Raw genomic sequence first — 20,236 nt, 5'->3', positions numbered from 1 at the left:
ACTTATAAGGATATACTAAGGTGACCAACCTTTTTACAATGAGAAGGAGGACACGTGCATGTGTGCCGTGTCGTGTTTCAGTAAGAAGTAAACAAAGCCACTTGCGCACGGCACACTCTCTCAAAATAATTCTCCTGTGCGTCACCGCTACCGGCTCGGCCGAACCGGACCGAACCGGGAGGAACCCACCACTGGAGTCCAGAATGTGTGTTTTGTTTCTATGCTGTTGAACAGTTATATGAGGGAACTCTATATTTAATTTGGTGTCGCCTTACGGTTTAAGATGTTCAATTTATTATGTTTCATAGTCTGCCCTGGCTAAGATGAGTAGCGATATAAATTGGCTAAAGGAATAAATAAATGTATTTACAAAAGTATGCTTCCTCAAGTGATAATCATCAAGTTACAAATGATTAAAGCTTAGTATTGTGTGATGCTTCTTATCTCTATTCGGTTTTATGTTGTTATTCCAACAAATGTCAGATATAAAAATTATTTCTGATCTCCAATTGCTAAGCGCATTGACATAGCACCTCTAAGAACGTCTGTTAGTACAAATTGGCAAAAAAAGAATTTTATTATTAGAAGCCAAAATCAAATGCATATACTAATTTTTATCTCTAACCTAGCAGGTTTCTGCTCAGTCATGTTTCCCATATTCCCAACATATATAAATATGGATAACAATAACAATAATAATAATTCTTTATTGATTGCATGTGGCTGTATCAAAGTTAAAAAACAACAGAAAATAATGACACATATGCAGGATATTTTTCATTCCTGAATTCAACCAGAATTTGTTCTAGGTAGTATATCCTCTTTAGATTGATCTTTGACATTTCATTTTTCCTAATAATACCTAAGTCTGTTCCCTCCAAGAAGAATGACAGCTTATCCAAACTGTCATATTTAGATTTTAAGTAAGGTAAATCTTAAGTAGGATTTTAAATGCACAGCCCTTTCCGCAAAGTATAGTTTACAATCAAACAGGTACGTGTAATCTTCAACATCTGGTACAATATATGCTCTCAGTCTTCCTTCAGCTGAAAGTGCATGGAACTTTCATATATTATCACGCAGTTAAGTGTGCAAAATATGCTCTAGAGCAGGGGTGTCAAACTCGATTTCATTGAGGGCAGCATCAGGATTCTGTTTGACCTTGGGGGGCGGGCGTGGCCAGCTTGTCATCACTCATTGAGCCTCCGTTTTCAGGCACAACAGCCTCCTGCAGCCCTCTGCTAGCAAAAACAGAGCTCAGGGAGGCGGCACACGGCCCATCCAGGCTCTGTTTTCAGCTGTGATGGGCTCCTGCTGCCCTCTGCCAGTGAAAACGGAGCTCTGTTTTCACTGGCAGAGGGCTGCAGGCGGCCATCGTGCCAGAAAACGGAGCCTGGGAGGGCCACGCCCAGCCCCCCTGAACCTCATTTTTGCTGGCGGGGTGGTTCTTTTCTGTTTCCAGGGTGGCCCTGCAGGCCAGATCTAAATACCCTGCAGGCCGGATCCAGCCCTCAGGCCTTGAGTTTGATCCCCCTGCTCTATAGAAAGCTATTCTAAGATTTTGGGTCTTATAAACTAGGAATAAAGGGAACGGCAATTATAGATCTAAATGAAAATGCTCTGCATTGGTAGGGTGGAATAGATAAATACAGTATATGCAGGAATATATTTTAGTTTAACTGATTAGATTTATTATGGCTGTTCAGTCTTGAAAACTCTGGGTTGGTTACAAAATCTAAATAACAATAAAAACTTTATTGTCATAAAGTAACATAACAGTCAGTCCAGACTAACAAAACTAGAACAAAAAATATAAATACAACAGCCCCCCCCCCCACTCCACCCCACCCAATATATAACAAACACATTAAAGTTAAGGTCTATCTTTATCAAGGATGGGAGGATGAAATTGTATGTCAGAAAGAATAAGGTGGTGTTACTCAGGTTGCTTTAGATGCATTTAAAAGAAGGAATCCAATATGTTTACATTATTATGAATTGGAAAATCTCTAATTTGGTACCTTTGGGACTTAGAACATGCACAGACTGAAAGGAATTGGGATTTACAATTTGGACAGATTCTATAAACTAGCTGGGTATATATTTTTTCTCAAAATAATCCTAATACATCAAATATATCTAAATGTACAGCTATAAAAGTGATAGTTGCATCTTATGCTTCAGTGAATGGTGAAAATGGAAAAGCCAGAGTTGAATTTTGAAAAGTTGTGCAACTTTTTGAATGAATGTTATCCAGGTGAAAAAATTATTTTGTTAAATCGATGTCTGTAAATAGGATGAGAGAATGAGAAATGGTGATTCAGACACTGGAGAATTGGTGAATGTTTGCTGTATCAGGCCATAGCCCAGGAGTTGGAGACATCCCTGATATGTTAGTTGCCAAAGATTCATAAAAGAAGGAAATGGAAAAGATTAAAACAAGCAAATAAAATGCAATGCAATATCGCAGAATATTTTTTTTGTAAAAAAAAAAATTGAAGACATTAAAGAAAGTCTCAGTAAGAATCCTCTAGCAAAGTGAATTACTGTTAAAAATAGAAATGATCAAATGATTTGGGATGAAACTGAAGTGAGAGAAAACTGAAAGGAGTATTTTAGAGGTTTGTCTGGAATGTTAGTGATATACTGAAGACCAAGAACTGGAGTGCTATAAATAGTGTTGAAGGAAAAAAATACGATGAAAATGCACGTTGTAAGAACCTTGGGAAAAAATGGTAAAGACAGATGGTATAACTACAAAAATGTTCAAATGTAGACAGAGTTTATTATGAAGTGATCTGCAAATTATTTAAAATGTGCTTAACAATTGGAAAGTTGACATTTTTCTCCTATATAAAGGAAAAAGAAGCAAAAATTAATAGGGATAGTGTGTTCCTGGGAAGATGTAAGAATTGACAGTGAGCAAAATCTAGGAACTGCAGTGAGTCATTATAATGGGTAGGAACGTGCATATTGTATTACTGATCATCAGCAGGTCACTGAGAAATGAATATAAGAAAATTGTTTGTTATATGTTGGCTGATTTGAAGAAAGCTGAATTATAGAATGCTTAGTGCAAAAACTGAGTTGATGGTTGGTTGCTTAAGGCCATAAGAGTGTTATACAGTATGATGGAATTACAGCATGCATGAGAATAAATGAAATTCTTATTCAATGGTTTAATATTGAGCTGGGAGAAATTCAAGGATATCTGAGGTACCTTTGATTGTTGAATGTATTTATGGATATACACCCAAAGAATGTCCATGGAGATTCTCAGTCACTCAGGTCATGGTTGTCCTAAAGATGCTTTTTCAAAAGGCAACTGGACTTTCTTCATTTTTCCTTGAAGACGTTCCGCATCTCATCCAAGAAGCTACTTTAGTTCTGACTGAATGGTGGAGGATGCAAGCTGCAAGGAATATAAATCCTTCCATCCTCCACCATTCCATCAGAACAGAAGTTTCTTGGATGAGAAGCGAAACGTCTTCAACGAAAAACAAAGACATTCCAGTTGCTTTTAGAAAAAGCCCCTTTGGGACACCCAAAGAATGGTTGTTGTGACATTGGAAGTGCATGGGTTGAAGACATGAATGCACATGAACGTTTGCATGCATGATGCCATATCGAGACCTGAATTATCTGCAGTGTAAGATAGACTGCATGATGCAACATACAATGTGGCACTAGCATTTGGCATGGAAAATAGCAGGAACACTTGAGAGTTATATACATATGGTGAAAAATTAGAGAAAGGAGATGAATTTGTGTCTCTTGGGAAAAAATGTTTGATAGAGATGGACAAATGGACGGTGAAGTTTTAAAACTTGAAATCCTGGTAGAAAGTTCTATTTCACCAAAAGAATATTTGCTGAAAGAAAAATGGTGTTCCATTTTCCCGAGAATCCCACATGATGTGAGGTACAACAGAAATGCACTCAGAGACAAGCACTGTCTATAGGAGCTTCCATCTTGTGGAAAAACTTCCCACCAGAAATAAGATTGGCATCATTGCTCTAGACCCGTGATGGCGAACCTATGGCATGCGTGCCCAAAGTGGCATGCAGAGCCATGTTGCCTGGCATGAGCGGCGGCGCCTATTCCTCTTCTGGGTTTCTAGCACATATGCACGCGTGACAATCAGCTGGCCTTTGTGCTTGCATCAGAGCTAGTCTTCAATTTTCCAATGTCAGCATGTGCGTTGGCCAGCTGATCGGCGCGTGCACATGTGTGGCAGTAACCTGAAAACTTGCCAGCAGTAAAGAAGAAGAAACCTGAAGAAACCACAAGTATATTCTCCGACGCGTGCACGCCCCTGGGCAACTCTCATTCCTGGTGTCGGCCCAGACGAGCGCGCCAGGGGTGGATTTCAGCAGGTTCTGACCAGTTCTGGAGAATCGGTAGCGGAAATTTTGAGTAGTTTGGGGAACCGGTAATATAAAAATTCTGACTGGCCATGCCTCCATCTATTCTCTGCTTCCCAAGTCCCAGCTGATCGGGAGGAAATGAGGATTTTGCAGTAACCTTCCCCTGGATTGGATTGGGAATGGACATTTTACAGTATCCTTCCCCTGGAGTGGAGTGGTAATGGAGATTTTACAGTATCCCTTCCCTGCCACGCCCACCAAGCCACGCCCACCAAGCTATGCCATGCCCATCAAGTCACACCCACAGAACCGGTAGTAAAAATTTTTGAAACTCACCACTGGAGCGCACGTGCATGTGCTTTGTGCTCACACCTGCGCGAAGTGCTCCCTTTTTGGTACTTGGTGCTGCACACGAGCGCTCCCTTTTCAGCACTCGGAGCCAAAAAGGTTCGCCATCACTGATCTAGACCAATATTTCCCAAACTTGACAACTTTAAAATGTATGGACGTCAATTCTGAGACTTCTCCAGCCAGCACATTGAAACCCACACATCCTAAAGTTGTCAAAGTTGAAAACACTGCTCTAAATGTTTAAGAAGCTGGTTGAAATCCTGGTTGTTTCAGACAGCTTTGAAGATGCTTGAACGAATAGTCACACTGTTATCATATTGACCAGCTGGCACAAAGAGGAGAGGGTCAACCTATTCTCCAAAGTACCAGAGGACAGGACAAGAACAATCGATGGAAACTAATCAAATCAAGGAGAGAAGAAAGCTGGCACGAAGAAGAAACTTCCTAACAGTGAGGACAATTAACCAATGGAACAACTTGTCTTCAGAAGTTGTAGGTGCTTCATCATGGGAGGTTTTTAAGAAGAGACTGGACAGCCACTTGTCTGAAATAGTATTGGGTCTCCTGCTTGAACAGGGGACTGGACTAGAAGACCTCCAAAGTCCCTTCCAGCTCTATTCTGATTCTGATTCAGCGCAGGTGATCCTCAATTTACAACAGTTCGTTTAGTGATCATTCAAAGTTACAATGGGACTGAAATAAGTGGCATACGATTTTTTTCACACTTACAACTGTTGCAGCATCCTCGTGGTCAAAATTTCAGACACTTGACAATTGACTCATCTTTATAACAGTTGCAATGTCCCGGGATCACGGGATCACCTTTTGTGACCCGCTGACAAGCAAAATTAATGGGGAAACCACATTCACTTAACAACCGTGTTACTAAGTTAAGAACTACAGTGATTCACCATGGTAAGTAAAGTCGTAACATAGGAGAAAACTCACTTAACAAATGCCTCACTTAGCAACAGAAATCTTGAGCTTGATTTGTGGTCATAAGTCAAGGACTACCACTAGGATGTTCGATAGGATATTAAACTGTTGTTATGATGCTGCTTTACGCAGTTTCTTTTAAATGAGCAATTCTGTTGAAGATATTGTGGTTCTACTCATTTTCTTCAAGTACATGCATTGTTCAAAGATTATGTGGTATGCTGCTTGATAATAGCACTAACACTTAGGCTTATATACCTCTTCACAGTGCTTTTACAGGCCTCTCTAAACAGTTTACAGAATCAGCCTATTTGCCCCCAACAATCTGGGTTCTCATTTTACCCACCTCGGAAGGATGGAAGACTGAGTCAACCTTGAGCTGGTGAGATTCGAACTGCCAAATTGCAGGCAGCCAGCAGTCAGCAGAAGTAGCCTGCAGTACTGCATTCTAATCACTGCGCCACCGCGGCTCATAATGCCAACCATTCAATCGTGTCCAATTATCAGCAACTCTATGGACCAGCTCACTCCACATTTTCCAATCTCATACAGCTTCGTTCAGTTGTTTTATGCTCTGGCTTTGACGGTGTCTAGCCACCATGTTTTTTGGTGACCTTGTATCCTTTTAACACTGACTAATCTGAGCTTAATTGCCTTCTCCAGTGAGTTTGATCACATGCCATGGCCAAAAATAAAGTAAAGCAAAATTTAGTAATTTTCGCCTTCCAGCAAGATGTCTGGTTTCAAATGCTCCGGTACTTGCTTGTTTGTCATATTTGCTGTCAAAGAATGTGCAGGAGCCTTCTCCAACACCATGACTTGAATGATTCAATTTTCCTCCTGTCTAATTCTTTCATTGCCCAGGTAGCTATGGGAAACACAACAGCATAGACTAATCTGCATTTATTTCCCAGGCTAATGTCCTTGGCTTTTCCCTACTCGTTTGATGTTCATCATCACGCTGTACGATCCAGTATAATTCAACACTTTATTTCTGGACTGCATTCGTTGCTTTGATCCAGCTGTGATCCTAGAATCAATAGAATCCTAGTGATTCTAGAATCAATAGAAACTTATACTAGGATTCTATTGATTATGCCACTCAGTGTACTACAATTCAAAATGCTTTAAAAACACTCCTAATTAAGATTTCCACTTTCTCCACATTACCTAAGAATCCACCAGCCTCATAATAGAGATATTACTGGATGCCAATCTTCTGGTGTACAACAGGCCATAGGTAGGTGGAATCCCTTCACTTATTTTATTCACTTATTTTAATATTTGCCAGAATTAGAACTAGAGAATGCAGTGATGAAACTAAGGAGAACATACATAGAAAGACTGAGACCAGTCATGGCGAACCTATGGCATGTGTGCCACAAGTGGCACACAGTATCCTCTTTGTGGGCACGTGAGCCATCGCCCCAGTTCAGCTCCGCCAGGCATGCGCCTCCCACCAGCCAGATGGTTGCCGGGTCTCTGCTGCGCATGCGCGGGGGCAGGGTGTGTGCAGGGGGCACATGCACATGTGCGGGGGCCAGGGTACATGCAGGGGAGCATGTCCATGTGTGGGGGCACAGTACATGCACCCCCATTGCATTTTGGGGGTTCGGGCGTGCATGCTTTGGGCACTTGGTCCAGAAAAAGTTAGCCATCACATAGGGCAGTGTTTCTCAACCTTGGAAGCTTGAAGATGGGTGGACTTCAACTCCCAGAATCCCCCAGCCAGCACTGCTGGCTGGGGGATTCTGGGAGTTGAAGTCCACCCATCTTCAAGCTACCAAGGTTGAGAAACACTGACATAGGGCTTTATGATACAAAGCCTGACATTTCTGCTGCAGTCCTGCATATAGTTCATTAAGACTAAGGATTGTGGGACTCAAAGGGCCTTACTTGGGAGAATAATTTTTAGGGCTTTGCATTCAATATTTAATCTACTTCAACATTAATGGATTGTTTTCCCCCACAAATGCAACATCCCTAGTATTAAACCGCAGAATTATCTGGAACAAAAAAAAAAAACATCTGGCTTTTCATTAGGAGAGCCCAGCTCCCTTTATTTAGTCGTAAAGAAGAAGTTGATTTATGTTAACAAAAATAGAAGGCAGTGCTGAATTGCATTACCAGTCAGAAAATGAGACAATCGTGATGGGTTTTGCATTCCTTCCCCTCTGCACGTCCCCAATTGCCCGGGAGGGTTGAGAGACTATTCAGAATAGATTTGAGAAATAAGCAAGGATGATGCATGGTAGAAGAGAGCAAACGGGGAGGGGGGGAATCCTAAAATGAATAGAAATTCCCACAAAATGACCAATGGTTAGATGGCATTTTCTTTCCCATTTATTCTACAGAAAACATTCTGTAGAGAGAGAATATGCAATACGATCCTCCCATCAGAGTACCTACTGGGTTCCAGTTGTTTTTGCACTGCTTAAAACCTGAACATTTACAGAAGAAAAAAAAAATAAATTAGCGAAAATAATTTTTTGCAAAAGATTCTGGCTGAAGAGTAGTACCAAAAGACATTAACGTAAAGCAGATGGTCAAAATTATTTTCCATAAGGGTCGACAGAAATGGAAATCTCTTAGAACATCACGATATAGTATTTCTTCTGGTTACACATTCATAGTATTTCCAAGGTTTTCAAGGTGAAAATAGGTAAAGGCAAATGTTTCCCTTGCACATATGGGCTAGTCGTTCCCGACTCTAAGGGGCGGTGCTCATCTCCGTTTCAAAGCCGAAGAGCCAGCGCTGTCCAAAGACGTCTCCGTGGTCATGTGGACACCATGGAACACTGTTACCTTCCCACCAAAGGTAGTCCCTATTTTTTCTACTTGTATTTTTATGTGCTTTCAAACTGCTAGGTTGGCAGAAGCTGGGACAAATAACGGGAGCTCACCCCGTTACGCGGCACAAGGGATTCGAACCGCTGAACTGCCACCTTTAGATCAACAAGTTCAGCGTCTTAGCCAGTGAGCCATCACGTCCCAAGATGAAAATACTAGTCTGCTAATTCAACATAAAGTTCCTCTTGTAATTCAGAATTGGGAAATACATCCAAAGATATAATTATATGTCTGCGTTTTTAATATGTATGTGGCTTTAAGATGTTTAATGTTATATTTTTATTCTGTTTTTAAATAAGCTCCCCCTGGTTTAGCATATATTTTTATTACTGTTATTAACAGCTTTGAGATGTTTAAAATAAGAAAACATATCCACAAGGCCGGTGTGTATATGTGTATGTGTGTGAGATACATACACACACACTTTGGAAAATAAATAAGCAGCTTTATATACTCATATGAGATCAGATGCCTCGGCTATGAATAGATGTTCACGCGTGCAGAACTGAAACGCTTTATCAGCATAACAAGAGGCTGTTCTCAGATGCTCAAGTATTATTATACAGGGCAGGCATGGTTTGCCCATTGTCAGCAAGCATCTCGCTACTCACAGATGGCAGGTGGGGTGAGGTGGGTGGCCCCGAAATCTTAATTCATGATCCAGAAAAACAAAAACATCCTGCTTCTCTTTCCTACTTGAAAGAACTCCAGAAAGATGAGAAGGATTAATGCTTCAAGTGATCTTCCTTACAAACTTTTCTGCCCAACTTCCCTGGAGCAGAACTGAGCAGATCCCTTATAGCTCCTGTCTTGCTAACTTCATCCTCTGGTCTTGATTAGGCAATGATCAGATCCTTCATTGGAACTCCTTTTCGCACTTTCTCAGCACCCTCTATGTGTTCTGCCCCAGCTACAGACCCCAAAGAACACAGCACACACAAAGTCAGTTCAAACCTTAGTTTACTAAATAAACCAGTCTTTTACAACAACGGCTGTTAATTAATTGCATTAACAGCCGCCAAGAATTCAAAGAATAATAACTGAAAGCTTACTATGGTTGGCAGAATGCCCAAAAGCAATTTGCAGGAAGCTGATAAGATAAGCAAGACAAGACACGAAGGTATGTGAACTAAGTTGTTCCCTGCAAATTGCTTCAGTCAGCGTTCCTCCTTAAATAGGATAAGGGAGTGGCCAATTAGTGTGCTCGCTTCGGCAGCACATATACTAAAATTGGAATGATACAGAGAAGATTAGCATGGCCCATGCGCAAGGATGACACACAAACTTAAAAAAACAGGGACTGGTCAATTAGCCCCAAGCCTTACTGTCAAGGAGGCCTCCTCCTGAGGAGCCACTCCTGCCTTTTGGCAGCTCTGTGTGCCTGTGCATCAAGAAGAGGCTCCTCTTCACTTAAGGGAGCTTCTGGAGGTTCTGAAGGCCCTGGCTGAATCCTTGCCTCTGGCACCACATCTTCGCCAGCCTCCTCATTGTCCAACTCAAGTGCCAGCTGCACAGGCTGCTGGCGCAGCACCACACCAGCCTCCTCGCTATTTAAATCAGCTACTAGCTGCACAGGCCACGTACGGGCCACAACACTATGGTTGTTACATTGTTGTTGTTTTATACATAATGCTCTCTTAATCCTCACAAATCAAATAGCAAAAAACTGCGACCCGGGGTGGGCTTCAAAAATTTTAACAAGGGGTTCTCTGCCTGGTTGCTGGGTGGGCATGACCATGGTGGACATGGTCTAGTCGGCCTCCTGCACCATGGGGGGAGGGAGGCATTTTTGCCCTCCCCAGGCTCTGGAGGCTTTCCTCGAGCCTCTGGGAGAGCGAAAAAGGCCTCCCCACACTCCGGGTCCATTTCCGGCCTTCCGGTAAGTCCATTTTTGGCCTTCCCCAAGTCTCCATGTGCACCCTGCACTTACCTGCATCCAAAACAGGCCATGTGGGGACTCCTGGGAGGGACGGGGCAGGGAGGGCGGGGCCAACCAGGAGTGGGATTTGAGGGTTCTCTGAACTGCACAGAATCTTAGCTAGAGGTTCTCCTGAACTCCTGCAAACCCCCAGCAGCCCACCCCTGACTGTGACTCCACCCAGCAAACCCGTGTGTACGTATGAAATATACTTTATCATATAGTTCCTGAAAAGTACTATTATTAATGCATTTAAGGTAGTTCTGCCATATATGCTTGGCCAAACTGGGAAAATGTATAAAAACTAAACTAAAGAAGTCATGTATTTAAAAAAATAAAATCACCACCAGATCTATAGTTGATGACAATCGATTTAACAAATAAATAATTAATTAATATTTATTAGTTCGATTTAGTTCGATTTATATATGCCGTCCTTCTCCGGAGACTCAGGGCGGCTTACAATGCATTAAGCAATAGCCTTCATACTTTTGTATATACCTGTTTAGTAGGGCTTTTTGCCCCCCCCCCCAAGCAGTGTCCTATTTTATACAAAGTCACCTTATTGCCCCCACAAACTGGGTCCTCATTTTACCTACCTCAAAAGGATGGAAGACTTGAGGCTCTCACCTTGAGCCTGGTGAGAATTGAACTCGCAATAATTGCAGGCAGCTGGCAGCTAAGTACTACTTTAACAGCAGTAGTTTAGTCCACTGCGCCACCAAGGCTCTTATATTTATTTATATTCAAATAAATGCTGATAAGAAATAAATCAAATATATCCAAGTAAATTTCTTTTTGAGCAGATTATGAGCAACTCCTGTATTAATTTTGGTGAAATAAATTAAAATGTAGTAAATTGCAAGTAATTAAAATACGATGCAATTTATTGCAAGCCTAATTTAATATTCTTTTTTCTATCATTGCTTATATGTTATTTTCTTTTCCATACATAAATAACAATGGTTCAGTAAACAGTCCTGTTGAGATACAGAACTATTCTTTTAAAAGAAAACAATCTAAAAGGCAATTTGTTAGGATCAAGATTTCAATTTAATAGGTGAAATAATTTAACATATTTCAAATAAACTAATAAACTTTTCTCTTTGAACCAAATTACTTTTGAAATAAAGTTATTACAAGTGAACCATTAAAAATATCCTAATGTAAAAATGATCAACTTTTCTTCAACACACACACACACACACACACACACACACACACACACACACACACACACACACGGTGTTTATCTGGTCTATGGTAAACTATTCCATAATGTGCTGAAATGTTTCATGGACATTGATATGAATGAACAACAGCAAGGATCAGACTTGGTGAATAATATGATGTGGAATGATGGATGGGAAGTAGATCTTGTTTTAACTTCTACTTAAAACAAAGGGATTAGATTAGATTAGGACCTGGGTATTTATGAGGCCGCCTTCTGCCACCGATAGCCTCCCACCAGCCAGTACGCTCCCACAGAGAGAGGCTCCTCAGGGTGCCATCCATCAAACAGTGTTGGCTGGCGGCCCCCAGGGGGAGAGCCTTCTCTGTGGGGGCACCTGCCCTTTGGAACGAACTCCCCCGGAGATACAGAGGATTCCAGATGTACGCACTTTCCGCCGCGCCCTCAAGACTTTTTTATTCCAACAAGCTGGGCTGGTCTAAATCTTTTAATTGCTAATTTTAATTCGTTTTTAAAAAAGGGGGTGTTTTAATGCGTAAGGGCCAAATTCATTTAATATGTTTTAAATTGTTTTTTTTAATTTTATATATTGTTATGTGTTTTATTTGGCTGTTCACCGTCCTGAGTCCTTCGGGAGAAGGGCGGTATATAAATCTAATAAAATAATAATAATAATAATAATAATAATAATAATAATAATAATAATAATAATAATAATATAAGAGCCATGGTGGCGCATAAGAGCCGTGGTGGCACAGTGGTTAGAATGCAATACTGCAGGGCTAACTCACTGTTCATTCCAAGAGTTCAAATCTCATCAGGCTCAAGGTTGACTCAGCCATCCATCCTTTCGAGGTCCGTAAAATGAGGACCCAGATTGTTAGGGGAATATGCTGTGTAAACCACTTAGACAGGACTGTAAAGCACTATGAAGCAGTATATAAATCTAAGTGCTATTGCTATTAGAATAACATCTGTATTAAGTGTGAAACTATAGATAGTCCTTGCTTAATGACCATTAACATCCTTGCTTGATGAGTATTTAATGACCATTGAAGGTTATGGCAGACTCCTCCAAAGCTAATTACAACCCACTTGGAAAATGCTATCCTAGGATCACCATGTGGCCTATCTAGCTGCTTCTTGCCCAGCAATGAATATCCTTGCTTACCTTCACTAATGCTGTTTCTCATTTTTTTTGAGTGGCCGCTTCTGGGATCGAGCTGCATAGGCCAGCGACGCAATCTTAGAATTGGCTGCTCAGAAAATGATAGCTACTTGTGAGATTGCAGCATGATCCCAGCAATAAACCACGTTGGTTTGCGTGACAGGAAAAGCCTATGGTAGTGTTGGCGAACCTATGAAACGTGTGCTGGAAGCGGCACATGAAACCATCCCGCGAGGAATATGTGGCCTCACTGGCTCCTCTTCCATGTTTCTGTGCATACATGCACGCTAATCAGCTGGTCGTCGCACTTGTGGGAGTGGCAAAACTTGGAAGAGTGGCGTTCTGTCGCGCATGTGCAGGACGGCACCCGAACTTCTGGGTTTATGTTGCGTGCATGTGCGATGGCCAGCTGTTTGTCGGGTGTGCGTCCGTACCAGAAACCAGAAGTTAGGATACCGGCTCGCGCATGCGCGACTGATTGCTGGTCTTCCGGGTATCGGCACTTCCGCACACGTGAAGGCCAGCGGGGCCACGCATTCTTCGCAGGATGGTTTGGTGTGCCATTTCTGGCACGCAGGCCAGCACACAGTGACATAAAAGTTTAGCCATCACTGGCCTATGGGGATCCAGTGGGATGGGAAAACAGGCCCAAGAACTATGGGGACCCAAGCAAGGGGCAGAAAGGAGAACATTCGGGTGTCTCAGAGGATCTGGGAGGCCTTGGGAGGTCCAGGGCAGGCAGTCCTGCCCCTGGGCTAGGTCTCTCAGGGCCTCCCCCACCCAAGATACCTGTGCTTCATTTAACAACTTCATCAGGAGACAAGGATGGGAGGATCATTAAACAAGTCGTTGACTGGCACTGTAATGGTCAAAATTTGGTTAATGACAGGGAAATACTACCAGCAAAGTTTGGTTCCTGTATGTCATTCTTTTTAACCACCTAATGGAACTGTAACAAATCAGAGCTAACATGTTTATGTCTCCTTTTCTTTGCATTTCGTCTGCTCTTGTGCCACTTTCAAATAAGGGAAGGAGCAGACAAGAAAATGTCCTAGCTGATAAACGAGACCTTAATACTGGTGAAAATAAGCTTATCTATCCAGACTCAATTTACAGGGCATCAAGAAAAGGTTTATTCCGCTATGTAGTTCAGTAACACTGATGCTGCAATCAATCAGCAAAAATACCAGCGTTTTCAGGAAACATAACCTTTGCAAGAAGCTAAGAAGCTTGGAAGAGGACATAATCAGCAAGACTGGGGTAGAATCAGTTCATTCTCTCCATCTATAGGGCGATACATAAAAAGATGCATTCTCTAAACTTATCAGATGATTTAAGAGATGTGTCAAAAAGAAGAGCAAATTCATTCAGCATCTCTCAGTTCCATGCAATCTACTGATCTAATGGCCAAGCATTCAAGGCGAAGAAGAAAAGCAAAAGCGATGTAAACAAGAGAAGTTATAAAGCCACATATTAAAAAGGGCCTTTTCAACACAAAAAGCATCACTTATTTCGAATTGGGCCCACTTTCTATTTTTTGAAACAAGAAGGAAGAGCTCAAAGGCAGGAAATGGGGGAAAGCAAAGAAAAGTTTCTGGAAATGCTTTGATAAAATTGATATATCTATGGAGCAGTGGTGTGTTGCCCCCGGTTCGGACCGGTTCTATAGAACCGGTAGTAAAACCGGCGGAAGGATCCGCCCACTGACCCTGACGTCATCAGAAGTGATCTGCGCATGCGCAAAGCAAGGTGTGCAGAAGCAAGGCGCGATCCCATTGCGAACCGGTAGCAAAGGTAAGTAGAACCCACCCCTGCTATGGAGTTCTTTTTCATGGAACTGAAACCAACATTAAAGGTTTTATGAAATGGCTGGTTTAAATTTGATCAGTCTAAGGATTCTCCCAGACTTCTGTGCTAGATTGGTAGTCCATGACTTATACAACAATTCATTTAGAGACGGTTTGAAGTTACAAAGGCACTGAAAAAAGTGGCTTGTGATCATTTTTCACTTACAACCATTGCAGCATGCCCAGGGTCACGTGATCAAAATTCAAACACTTGGTAACTGACTCATATTTATGGTGGTTATGATGTCCCGGGGTCATGTGACTGTACTGAATTTTGATCATGTGACCAGCAGGGTGGTAAGCGTGAGAATCAGTTGTAAGTCATTTTTTTCAGTGCTATCATAGCTTTGAATAGTCCCTAAAGAAATGGTTGTTAAGTCAAGGCCTACCTGACTCAATTTTTCAATGCAGTAATACAGGTGCTTCTTTTTCTCTTGAGGTAAAAACTCCCTTATTTTACCTTCTCTATATATTCCAGGGATCTGATGGCTCAGTGGCTAAGATGCTGAGCTTGTTGATCGAAAAGTCAGCAGTTCAGTGGTTCGAATCCCTAGTGTCGCGTAATGGGGTGAGCTCCCGTTACTTGTCCCAGCTTCTGCCAACCTAGCAGTTCAAAAGCATGTAAAAAATGCAAGTAGAAAAATAGGGACCACCTTTGGTGGGAAGGTAAAAGCGTTCCGTGTGCCTTTGGCATTTAGTCATGCCGGCCACATGACCACGGAGACGTCTTCGGACAGCGCTGGCTCTTCGGCTTTGAAATGGAGATGAGCACTGCCCCTAGAGTCAGGAACAACTAGCACACTTTACCTTTATATATCCCAGATATACATTCTCATCCCAGAGAATGAGGTGGCTGGATGGAGTCACTGAAGCAGCCGGTGTGAACTTAAATGGATTACGGGGGATGGTAGGACAGGAAGGCCTGGAGGAAGGTTGTCTATGGGGACGTGATGGGTCGGACACGATTTCGCAACTAACAATAACAATATATCCCAGAACGTGATATCCCCATTTTGCCTCTAATAAGCATATGTTGAAGCCACTATCCATTCACCCAAAATGGATGCTATTTAGTATACTGTGTTTGGTGTAAGCCGCCCAGAGTCCTCGGAGAGTGGGCGGCATAGAAATATGACTAATAAAATAAATAAAATAATATAAAATAAAGGACCCAGTTTGTGGGGGCAATAAGCTGACTTTGTATAAGTTGAAGGCTATTGCTTAACGCATTGTAAGCTGCCCTGAGTCTCTGGAGAAGGGCGGCATATAAATCAAATAAATAAATAAATAAATAAATAAATAAATAAATAAATAAATAAATAAATAAATAAAATGGTGCTATAAAACTAACAAGAAGCAGAACAAACAAAGCAGAAATGAAAAGGTATTTAGCAAATTACATTCTAGCCCTTGCTAAAAATAGACATTTGCAAATGCCTTTTACAGTAATATGAGGAAAACACTGCCTCTGGCAGACTTTCAGACAGCAAAAAAATTAAAAAGGTTGTGAGGCACACATCCATATAAATTATCAAGGTCAAAATTATGCAAAGCCAGCCACTTTTGATAAAAAAAAAATAATAATACCCCAAGTTTATTACAGAGAAAGAATTCACATATGTACCAGGGTTACTGATTATCTATTGTCCTTTTTCTGGTAGTTTATTATTTTTGCAACCCATTATTATTATTTTTTGCAACAATGAGGCATTAAAGCTTAATAGATCGCTCTCCAAAATAGCTTTTTAACACCGTTGGAGAGGAGGTTCTTTGATTTCAGTTGGGAGGCTATTCCACAGAATACAACATGTACACACATACAAATGCACACGTCATCCAGGGTAGGCTCCCTTCACCTGCTGGAAGAGTCACACTCTGAGGAGTTTGACTGTAGATGACTCAGTAGGCCAGACTATTTCAAATTTGATTGATGGTCCTGCAGATACCCAGATACTGGAATGTAAGCTCTTATCCGCAAATCTAATAACATGTCAGGACATTACAAAACAAAAGATGGCTGCGTTTTTCAAACACAAGAATCCACCTATTCTAGCAAACACAGAAAAACCTATTTTGAGATCTGTGGGGACAAGAGAATGTTCTGCTACACTCATCGCATTATAATCAGTGCTAGTTTACAAAAAGTGAGTTACAATCATAGTAATGTTACCTATGTAGTTACCTCAACGTATGACTACAATTGAGCCCAAAATTTCTGTTGCTAAGTGAGAGATTTGTTAAGTGAATTTTGCCCCGTTTTACGACCATTCTTGCCATATTTGTTAAGCAAATCACTTCAGTTCTTAAATTAGTGACATTGTTGTTAAGTGAATCTGGCTTCCCCATTGACTTTGCTAGTCAGAAGGTTGTAAAAAGGGATGACATGACTCTGGGACACTGCAACTGTCATAAATGTGAGTCAGTTGTCAATGTAAATTATGTGACCATGGGGATGCTGCAAAGGTCATAAGTGTGAAAAATGGTCATAAGTCACTTTTTCCAGTGCTGTTGTAACTTTGAATAGTCACTAAATGAACTATTGTAAGTCAAAAACTACATGTACAGGTAGTCCTCGATGTACGACCACAACGGAGTCCAAAAGTTGTTAAGTGAGACAGTTATTAAGTGAATTTTGCCCCATTTTATGAACTTTCTTGCTACATTTGTTAAGTGAATCACTTCAGTTGTTAATTTAGCAACAGAGTTATTAAGTGAATCTGGATTCCCCATTGACTTTGCCTGCCAGAAAATCACAAAAGGTGACCACATGAACCCGGGACCCTTCAACAGTCATAAATATGAGTCAGTTGCCAAGCCTCTGAATTTTGATTACGTGACCATTGGAATGCCACAACGGTCTTAAGTGTGAAAAATGGTCATAAGTCACTTTTTTCAGTGCCATTGTAATTTTGAACGGTCACTAAACAAACTGTCATAAGTCAAGGACTACCTGTAGTATTCTTATTTTTAGACAGCATAACTTTTTCCAGTCAGTTTAGGGAGTGTGCGGGCTTTCCTTAAGGTATTTTATAACTTAAGACAGGGCTGTCAAACTCGCGGGCCGGATGGGTCACGCTCTGGCCATGCCCACGCCCACTATAGCAAAGGGGGGGAAAGTTGTGATACATCACATGATGCCGCCGACGCGAGTTTGACACCCCTGCCTTAAGAGTTCCTAGATTTATTAAGCCAGCCATTAATTAAAATATAGTCTCCTATATCTTCAGTTTCACACAGAAATCTGCCTTTAATAAAAGAACATTCAGCGTTTTCTATTAGGCTGGGAATGGATTCTCACTCCAAGCACCTTAATAATAACACAGCTGTGCTCCTACGAACAAAGTATTCCCCATATAGTATCTGCTTTACGGATGTAATACTTATTTTCTAAGTACACATTTAAAGTTCACCCAATGCATAAATGAATTTCTACAAGGAAGCTTAAGTGTGAACCTGAAAAATCAAACCAATTCAAATTCAGTACAATCCCCAGTGCATTCTCAAAGTTGCCCAATCTGACTGAGTTATGATTTGCAAAAGAAAAAAAAAATATGTATCCCTCTGTAGATACGAGAATTACTTGCCCATCATGTCTGAAATTGTGCTGGGAAGGGAACACTTGATACTTCAAGCCAAATCAGAAATTCTAATCCAAATCAGTTTAAGACCAGAGAGGGAACAAGCTCTAGATTTGAAACAATGCACAAGGGACTTATTAATGAACCATCCAGGCCTACTACAGTTATTGCAATGAGCCTGTTTTTTAAAACAGCTTATTAAAAAGAAAGTTTGGAAGACATGACTGGGAGAGACTGCCAGGTTCACTTGGAGATGCCTCTAGGCAATTAGCTGCTGTACCATACCTAGTTCACTCAATATTGCATGGATATCTGGGACCTGTGAGGATTTGGGACCTGGCATCGCCAGAGGAATTGGCACCAAAGCTAGATAAAGTAGCCCAGACAGCATGTTGTGCCAGACAGAAATTTCATTCTTGGCATTTAATCCACAGAATACAGTGTTTTAGTGCTAACCAAAGGTGCCTTAATGTACAGATTGGATTCCAAAGGCTATTTATTAACAAGCGGATTCAGGAAGGACAGTTTCTATTCTGTATACAGCTTTTTCCAACATGTTGATCAGCAGATTTGCTATTAGTTAAAAATTTAGGAAATTAATGTTTTGAAACATGTAGAGGGCTCTCCAGATAGGGAAGTTATAGATTCTTTCTCTCTCTCTCTCTCTCTCTCTCTCTCTCTCTCTCTCTCTCTCTCTCTCTCTCTCTCTCTCTCCCTTCCTTCCTTCCTTCCTTCCTTCCTTTTTCTGTCTGCCTGTCTGCCTGTCTGCCTGCCTACCTACCTACCTATCAACCTCCTCTTTTAACAACCCCATAATCCCTTGTGGGGTTTGGAGTCTGGGCAACTGAATGGATCTGAGTGTTTACTGGCCGGATGCCCTTCCTGTCGCCAATGCAGAGTTTTGTTCAGCAGATATATTCTCAGTGTGCCCAGGGAGAGAAATATCTTCCTCTACCTAGGATCAAACTCACAGCCTCCTGATTGTGAGGCAAGAGATCCACCTCTAGGCTATCTATCTATCTATCTATCTATCTATCTATCTATCTATCTATCTATATCTTACTTTCTTTCTCCTGCTTTCTTTCTTTCTGAATTTTTATATGGTTGCCCAACTCCAGGTGGGTGACTCTCGGCGACTCCAGATGGCTTACGAAGATAAAACCAAAGTAATAAATCAATAACCCCCATTCCCCTGGTGACAACAATCAGATCACCTCCATATCACTATGTCTGGGGGGGGGGGGAGAGAGAGAATCCTTTTTCTTGGTCTTGCTAGATGAACCTCCTTAGGAGAGAGGACCTGTAATATCTCCTGCCTCCCCACTCTCCTGGGTTGGGTAGTATGATTGGGAAAAGACTGTACTATCAGGGCTGATGAACTGCTTGTGGTATTGTGCTGACACTATGCATGTATGCAGAAATTCAGGATAATGCTACTGTTATTCATCAGGAAATTGGTTAAAGGAAGGAGGACAAAGGAAATGATGGCATCATTTCAGCTAATAGTTTCTCTTTGCAATTTGTTTTCTGATGTGATTCCTTCTTCAAAGTGTTGGTGAACAGAGGAAAGGCATAAAATACCATGTAGTACAATAAAATCAGTATGAAGTTCTGGCTAAATATATTGGATTTCTCTTTTAAAACAATGTCCTTTTGTTCGGTTTTGGAAGAACCAGTAAGGAAATGGAAGCTTAACCGCAACACATAATCCTAACCCTTAAAAAAAAATACTACTACTAATAAGAAGCCAGAGCAAATCAGCAACCAAAAAAAGCTAATTCTTTAAAAAGTGAGCAATATTTTAAAATACAGTTATATGTGTCTACTCTGTAGCAAGCTTCATTAAATGCAATCAAGCAAATTCCAAGGCATGTTTTATAAAATGACAGACTAAAAGCCTGAAAATAAACACTAAAAAGCCTGGAAAATTAAAGCATCGCTAGGTTCAAAAAGGATGTTAGAATCAGGGCTACAAAACCTCTTCAGAAATAAAACCGTCTTTCTTATTCTATCCATATTCATTCTTGAA

At 41.1% G+C, this 20,236-nt stretch overlaps 1 protein-coding gene and 1 non-coding gene across 3 annotated transcripts in view; one reads left to right on the top strand and one right to left on the bottom strand.

The window, feature by feature from the left end:
• The window catches only part of PTPRG (protein tyrosine phosphatase receptor type G), a 759,142-nt gene that overhangs the window by 583,885 nt on the left and 155,021 nt on the right, over positions 1–20,236 (bottom strand). The gene's annotated exons all lie outside the window — the stretch shown is intronic.
• On the top strand, positions 9,705–9,812 carry LOC139313538 (U6 spliceosomal RNA). The gene has a single exon (XR_011600138.1). It is a non-coding gene; the product is annotated as a U6 spliceosomal RNA (small nuclear RNA).

The sequence above is a fragment of the Pituophis catenifer genome, unplaced genomic scaffold (genome assembly GCF_029215685.1).
Source record: "Pituophis catenifer annectens isolate HBS135680 unplaced genomic scaffold, rPitCat1.0.hap2 SCAF_2, whole genome shotgun sequence".
Taxonomy (NCBI): domain Eukaryota; kingdom Metazoa; phylum Chordata; class Lepidosauria; order Squamata; family Colubridae; genus Pituophis; species Pituophis catenifer.
The sequence above is the reverse complement of the archived record's forward strand: the minus strand, read 5'-3'. Positions and strand labels throughout refer to the sequence as shown.